Here is a 6115-nt window from a genome sequence, read left to right on the forward strand (position 1 = left end):
GGTGGCGCGGGACGAGGGGGGGAAAAATAGAAAAGTTATGTAACAAACAGCGGGACTTAATATCTCTACATTCTCAGCAATGGAGAGCCATCAAATGCTTCCTTGACAGTGGGACTGTCTTCTCTTTTTTGGGGGGAAACCCTAGCAACAATAGTGAGTTATGTGTTGAAACATGGACTGTAACCAAGATAAAGCGTAAACGAAGTGAAACTTATCACTTACAAGGGCGGGGACTGGGGGGGCGGGAGGGGGCGGGAGGTATAATGGGGTGGTTGGTGATGGAATATGGGCACGGGTGAAGGGAAGGGTGTTTGAGTACTGTATAACTGACATAATCCTGAGAACTTTGTAACCCTCCACATGGTGATTCAATAAAATTTAAATTAAAAAAAAAAAGAATTGCCGGCTATAATGCAAAAATAAAAATAAATAAATAAATGAAAAGAAATGATTTTTAAGTTTTCAATTAGCAATAATCGCGCCTCGGATAAACCTCATTGACTATGATACTGCCACTGTGCAAAGCTTAAGAAATGATTTTTAAATGGCAACCTAAGATCAGAGTCATGCGAGGTTGTTAAAAAGCAACCTCTTCAGATTTCTTTTTTCTTTTTTTTAAATATTTTTTATTTTTTTCCTTTATTTATTTTTAATTAGTGAATCACCATGAGGGTACAGTTACAGATTTACATATCTAGATTTATTTTTTCTTTTGCACCTTTTCCAACCCCAAAATCTTGCACAGTGCTCATCTAGAACAATGCTTTCAAACCCATTCCTGCATACTTCAGAATCTCACTGAAGGATTATGATTTCAAAGGTTCAGAGTGAGTCTCAGCTCATTCTGTTGTTTCTCCAGGAACTGTTCTAAGTGTCCTAATTTTATCACAGATCTGCAACCGCTAAATAGTCTTTCTGAATACAAGAGGAGCATCTTTCTTTTGTTAATTAATTTTTGAGGAGTAGAAAATTCTACTGTGGCCTTAGAACTTGACCTCAATCCTCTGATAGAGGATTGTCTGATTGACATTCTCAAGGTTTATGAAACTATGGAACCTTCAAAGTAAATCTAGAAATTTGCTAGTATCCTGAGAAACAGATGTCATTCCTTATGCTGGCTAGGTCAGGTAACTCTCCTTCTGTAGTTACCATCCATGCCTGCACTGAGACCTAAGTTTGAACCCTGGCACCAGGTGTCCTGCCCCGGCACTGCCATGGAGGACTGTCCAGCCCCACCTCTTTACCCAACAATCTTGGGAGGCACAGTCTACTTTGCTTCAGTAAACTCAGATTTTTCCCTGCCCTGGGCCAACCTCCAATGCTATCACTTCAGTTTTCCCACCTAATTTTTAAGCTGAATTATTTGGATTCTCTGTAGCTAGTGGATTTCATTTGTCTTTAATTAATACTTCTTGTGTTTGTTTTGTCTTGCTTAGGGGCCACATATGGTGGTGTTTTGTACTCAGGGATTACTCTTGGCAGTGTCTAGGGGGGCACATATGATGCCAGGGATTGAACGTGATTTGGCTGAATGCAAGGCGAACTCCTTGCCAGTGGCATTTACATGGACAAAGAATATTTCTCTGAGGATCTTTATTGAAGGTGGGGTCCTTTAATGATTCTTCAGGGCAATAGTTATCTAGCAATGGAGAAACCATGAGCACAAAGGTGGTGTTACTCAGGGAGAGGCCCATCCCTTGTCATCTGGACATGCTAATTCCTACGATTTCCCCAAATGTGGGAAACTTGATGGCCTAGTTGTGGTAGTGGGAGGTTGTGTTTGTGCTCTCCCCAGGGGAAAAATTTTTTTAATAAAATATAAATTACTCAGGGCTTAATAGTCACCTTCTCAGCAGAGATGAGTATCTTTCTGATGAGAAAAAAAAATCCTGTATTCAGTGAGTTTGTTGACTCCATCTCCTAGGTCTCTAGAAACAAGAGCAAATAAGGCTAAAAATTTTCCTGAAGTCAGAGTGGGAAATAAATCATTATTTTGGTGGCTCAAATGCAGCACGATAGGCGCCACCCTCTAGGTATTGAACAGCATGACATAGAAATGATTTAGTCTGCACACAGTGGAGACTTTGGGAAGGTCACACCTAAGATGACAGCTGCATTTCACTTACAATGCTTCCCAATGTTTGAAGAGAACTGTTTTCTTTTACATGGTAGGAGGGAGGAGGTGGGGGAGGGGGGAGGGATGGGAGGGTGAAAGAAAGTTCTGTTTGTTCACTTTCTTTTTCCTAATTTAAAATTGCAGTGACATTTGTTTATAACATATATAAGTATCAGGTGTACAGCATTATGATTTGACATTTATATATGCACTACATTAAAATCATCCCAAATCTGGTTTTCATTTTCTGTCATACAATTTTCCATCTTCTGGGAGCTATTTTGTCCCCAGGAATTGATATTTTTAAAGTTTTATTTAGGGGCTTGGGTTCTTTAATCATGCTTGTGTGAGGTCCTGGGTATGATCCCTGGACACATGTACACACACACACACAAACACACGTGTGCGTGCGTGAATACCTTATTTTATTTAAGACCTGTATTATGGCTTTTTAGTTGACAGTGCTTTATTTACTTAATAACTTAGGTTTCCCAAAAGTACTCAGAGAGCCTGTGGGCCACTCTTGGTGATATTTGCCAACTGTATTGTGTGGTTCAGTTCTGAGATGCTGAGCTGTTTAGGCCTTGTAGTGCTGGGGTACCACCAAGGTGACCTCTCCAGTGCTCAGGATTATACCTGGTATTGCTGGGGGAGGATATCTGGTTCAAGGGTTCAAGCTTCGGTCTCAGTGATGGCAAAGTGTGGGCTTCTGATCTTAACTGTATCCCAGATCTTGTAACTATCTCCCCTTCCACACTGGAAGTGATTTGAAATTTCAAAGACAGTCTTTTACATTTTGATTACTCATTATGGTAATGCCTTTGTAACTTTTGTCATAGAACCACTTGCAGAAGTTTGAAGAGTGCATCAATACAAAGACCTTACACAGAATTCACACACAACAGGGAAAATAAATGCAATTTTGGCACCAGATTCTTTAAGACAATTTTACAGAAGTCTAAACAGATAGTTAAGATTATTTTTAAAATTTTCCCTGTGATCTCTGGCTATTGACTCTGAATAAACATCAGGAATCTACCAGAGTCTAGTCATGGTGTTCAGATTATCTGCTGAGACCACTAAAGAAAGGAATTTTCAAAAGAGGATTGGTTACCTCTGGAAGGATGATTTTTTTCACCTTGATTCTCAGGTCACCAGAAAATTTTTCATGAACACAGTTAGAAGGTAATATGTGTGTTCCATAGGTCTGATAAAAGATGTCAGAATTATCTTATGACAAAATAATTCTGTCGACTTTCCTCTGAATAATTTCTGTGAGCACACTTAACACAGACATAATTCTCTCCCCATTAGACTGAGGAATGTTCTCAAAGTCCTTTCATCACTCCAGGTTGCATTGTTGCAAGCAAGCATTGGCCTATCTGTAATGTCTGTTTCCTCTAATACTGCTTCATCAACATGGGTACAAACACTTCTCATGGAGCTGCCTGCATTTACAGTGTTTGCTGTGTATCATTTCATTTGATCCTCAGGATGACCTTGCAATGTTTGTGTCATTATTATATTTTACTGGTGGCATTGAAACCACAGTAAGTCCAGGTTACTAAATTATTGAATGGTGAACTTGAGATTTTAATCAATCTTAGGTTCCTAGAACATATTTTGGCAAGTTTCATAAAATAATTATTTGGTTTGACAGTCTTGATTATTTATGTAAACCACTTCAAATTTACTCTGTATATTAAATATTTGGGCTGCCAGTGACAAAACAAAACAAGCAAACAACCAGTACACACTAGTTTAGTCAACAATGTAAATTTATGTCTTGGCTGTCTGCAGGAGACAGTGGGGCTCTGTCCAATTGCAGGTACACTGGGAAAAAAAACAGTTGCTCTTCTAGGCCTTCTCTTTTCTCTCTCTTGCTTTTCTTTTCTGTATACCAGATACCAAATGTTGGAGAGGATGCACAGAAAAAAGGAACTCTTGTTGGTTGGAATTTAAACTATCATAGCCATTATGGAAAACAGTGTTTTGTTTTGCTTTATTATTAATGTGCTTTAGGTTCACACCCAGCAGTACTCAGGAACTACTCCTGGTTCTACACTCAGAGGTTCCTTTCGACAATACTTGGGATATCATATGAGGTGCTGGAGATCAAACTGGGGTTGACTGCCATGTGCGAGGAAAATACCCTGTACTATTGCTCCAGTTTCAGGAAACATTATGAATGTTTTTCAAGAAGTTAGAAATTGAACTACCATATGATTCATTAATCCCATTTCTTTTTTCTTTTTATTATTAATCCTCTATCTGGGTCCAAAATTATTATATTAGAATAAACATGTGTACTTCTGTGTTCATAGAGGCATTATTCATGATAGCTATAATGTGAGAACAACCTGAGTATGGTATATATGTACAATGAAATATTATCAGATAATTGTTAACTTTTTAAAATTTGGGGGCCATATCTGGCAGTGTTCAGGGCTTACTCCTGGCTCTCTGCTCTGAGATCATTCCTAGCTATGGGAGTGTTGGGATGTTGGTAATTGAACCAGGGTCAATCGTGTGTAAGGCAAGCACTCTACCTACTGTGCACTCCTGATTTTTTTAAATTTAATTTTATATTTAAATTTGTAATCTTTATAAAGTTATTTACAATAATTTGTTACATTTAATATTTCAACACCAATCCCACCACCAATATACCTTCCCACCATCATATTTTGAATGTTTTGACCCCGACCCCCAAATCCAGCCCCTACAGCAGGACCTAAATAATTTATTTTGTAGTGCTTGGTATGAATAATTTACTAAAAATGATCTAAAAAATTTCCTTAGAGGACAGTGTAAGAAGATTATTGTATCTTACCCTGGAGCCAGTAAGCCCTTGTATCCTTGTATAAGAGATTACCAATATATAAAATGTTACACAGTCACAAATGCAGCCACATGCTTCAGGGATTCTAAAATTTTAAATACAGTTATACAGAGGAGGTTAATTTAAATTGTTTTAACTGGATACTGACTTTGGGGTCTGGAGGCATATCTGCAGCATATTGTTTTGTGTTGCTCTCTTCCGAAAGCTTTATTTCTGAGTCTCTAGATCATGGCCATTCATGAGCTTAGATGGTGCCTGAGATAGTTCTTGGGCATGACTACCTGGAAGCACAGAGAGATGGGGGAAGGTTGCCCATTCCTGACTCTGTGCGATCCTGGAAATTTCAGTCACAAATCCCAGATATCTGGGATTTTCAGCAGATTCATTCATGGATAAGGCTGTCCGAGTCTGTGGAGAGCGACCATGTTGCTCCTGAATTTTTAAAAAGAGGGAAATCTTTTCATTTACCACATGGAATAACTCAAAAGCATTATGCTAAGTGAAGCGAGCTAATCAGAGAAATACGAATACTGCTTGTTCATCACATACATGTGAAGTAAAAGAACAACAAACTCAGACTCATGGAAACAGAGTTAAAACATGTTTGTAAGAGATTGTAGGTGAGGGAAACTAGAGGAAGGTGGTAAAAGTTAAAAAATGTAGTTTTAAGATGAACAAGATACAAGGAGCTAATGAATAATAATATGATTGTCATTTACAGCACTGTCGTATCTAACAGAAATCTGATGAGAATAGAACTTGAGTATCTCACCAAAGACAGGGACGGAGATAATACTTGAGATAATAAGCCCTCTTATGAAATTCCAAAAATGAAATCTTCCCCATTTTAGACTAACTTTATTTGGTGGGAAACAAGTGTCTCCCTGGCTAGAGTAGCATGTCTGACTTGGAGATTCAGGCTCATCTTTGGGCTCATCAACTATAATCAAAAGAATGGGGTAGTAGGGACCCAGAGATATAAACTTTCTATTTTGTAAAAATTGTTCATTGTAGTCTAGACAAATAGTAGATATAAAGCATTTGCCTTGCATGTGGCTAATTCTGATTCTATGCCTGACACCACACATGGTCCCTTGAGCACCATCAGAGATCATTCTTGAGCACAGAGACAGAAATAGCCACTGAGCATCATCAAG

At 38.4% G+C, this 6115-nt stretch overlaps 1 non-coding gene and 1 pseudogene across 1 annotated transcript; one reads left to right on the forward strand and one right to left on the reverse strand.

Moving 5' to 3' along the window:
* Nucleotides 1-398: 398 nt before the first annotated feature.
* Nucleotides 399-527, reverse strand: LOC129405195 (U4 spliceosomal RNA; annotated as a pseudogene).
* A 1104-nt stretch (nt 528-1631) lies between these two features.
* Nucleotides 1632-1795, forward strand: LOC129405467 (U1 spliceosomal RNA). The gene has a single exon (XR_008630606.1). It is a non-coding gene; the product is annotated as a U1 spliceosomal RNA (small nuclear RNA).
* Nucleotides 1796-6115: the final 4320 nt, after the last annotated feature.

The sequence above is a fragment of the Sorex araneus genome, chromosome 5, assembly GCF_027595985.1.
Source record: "Sorex araneus isolate mSorAra2 chromosome 5, mSorAra2.pri, whole genome shotgun sequence".
NCBI lineage: Eukaryota > Metazoa > Chordata > Mammalia > Eulipotyphla > Soricidae > Sorex > Sorex araneus.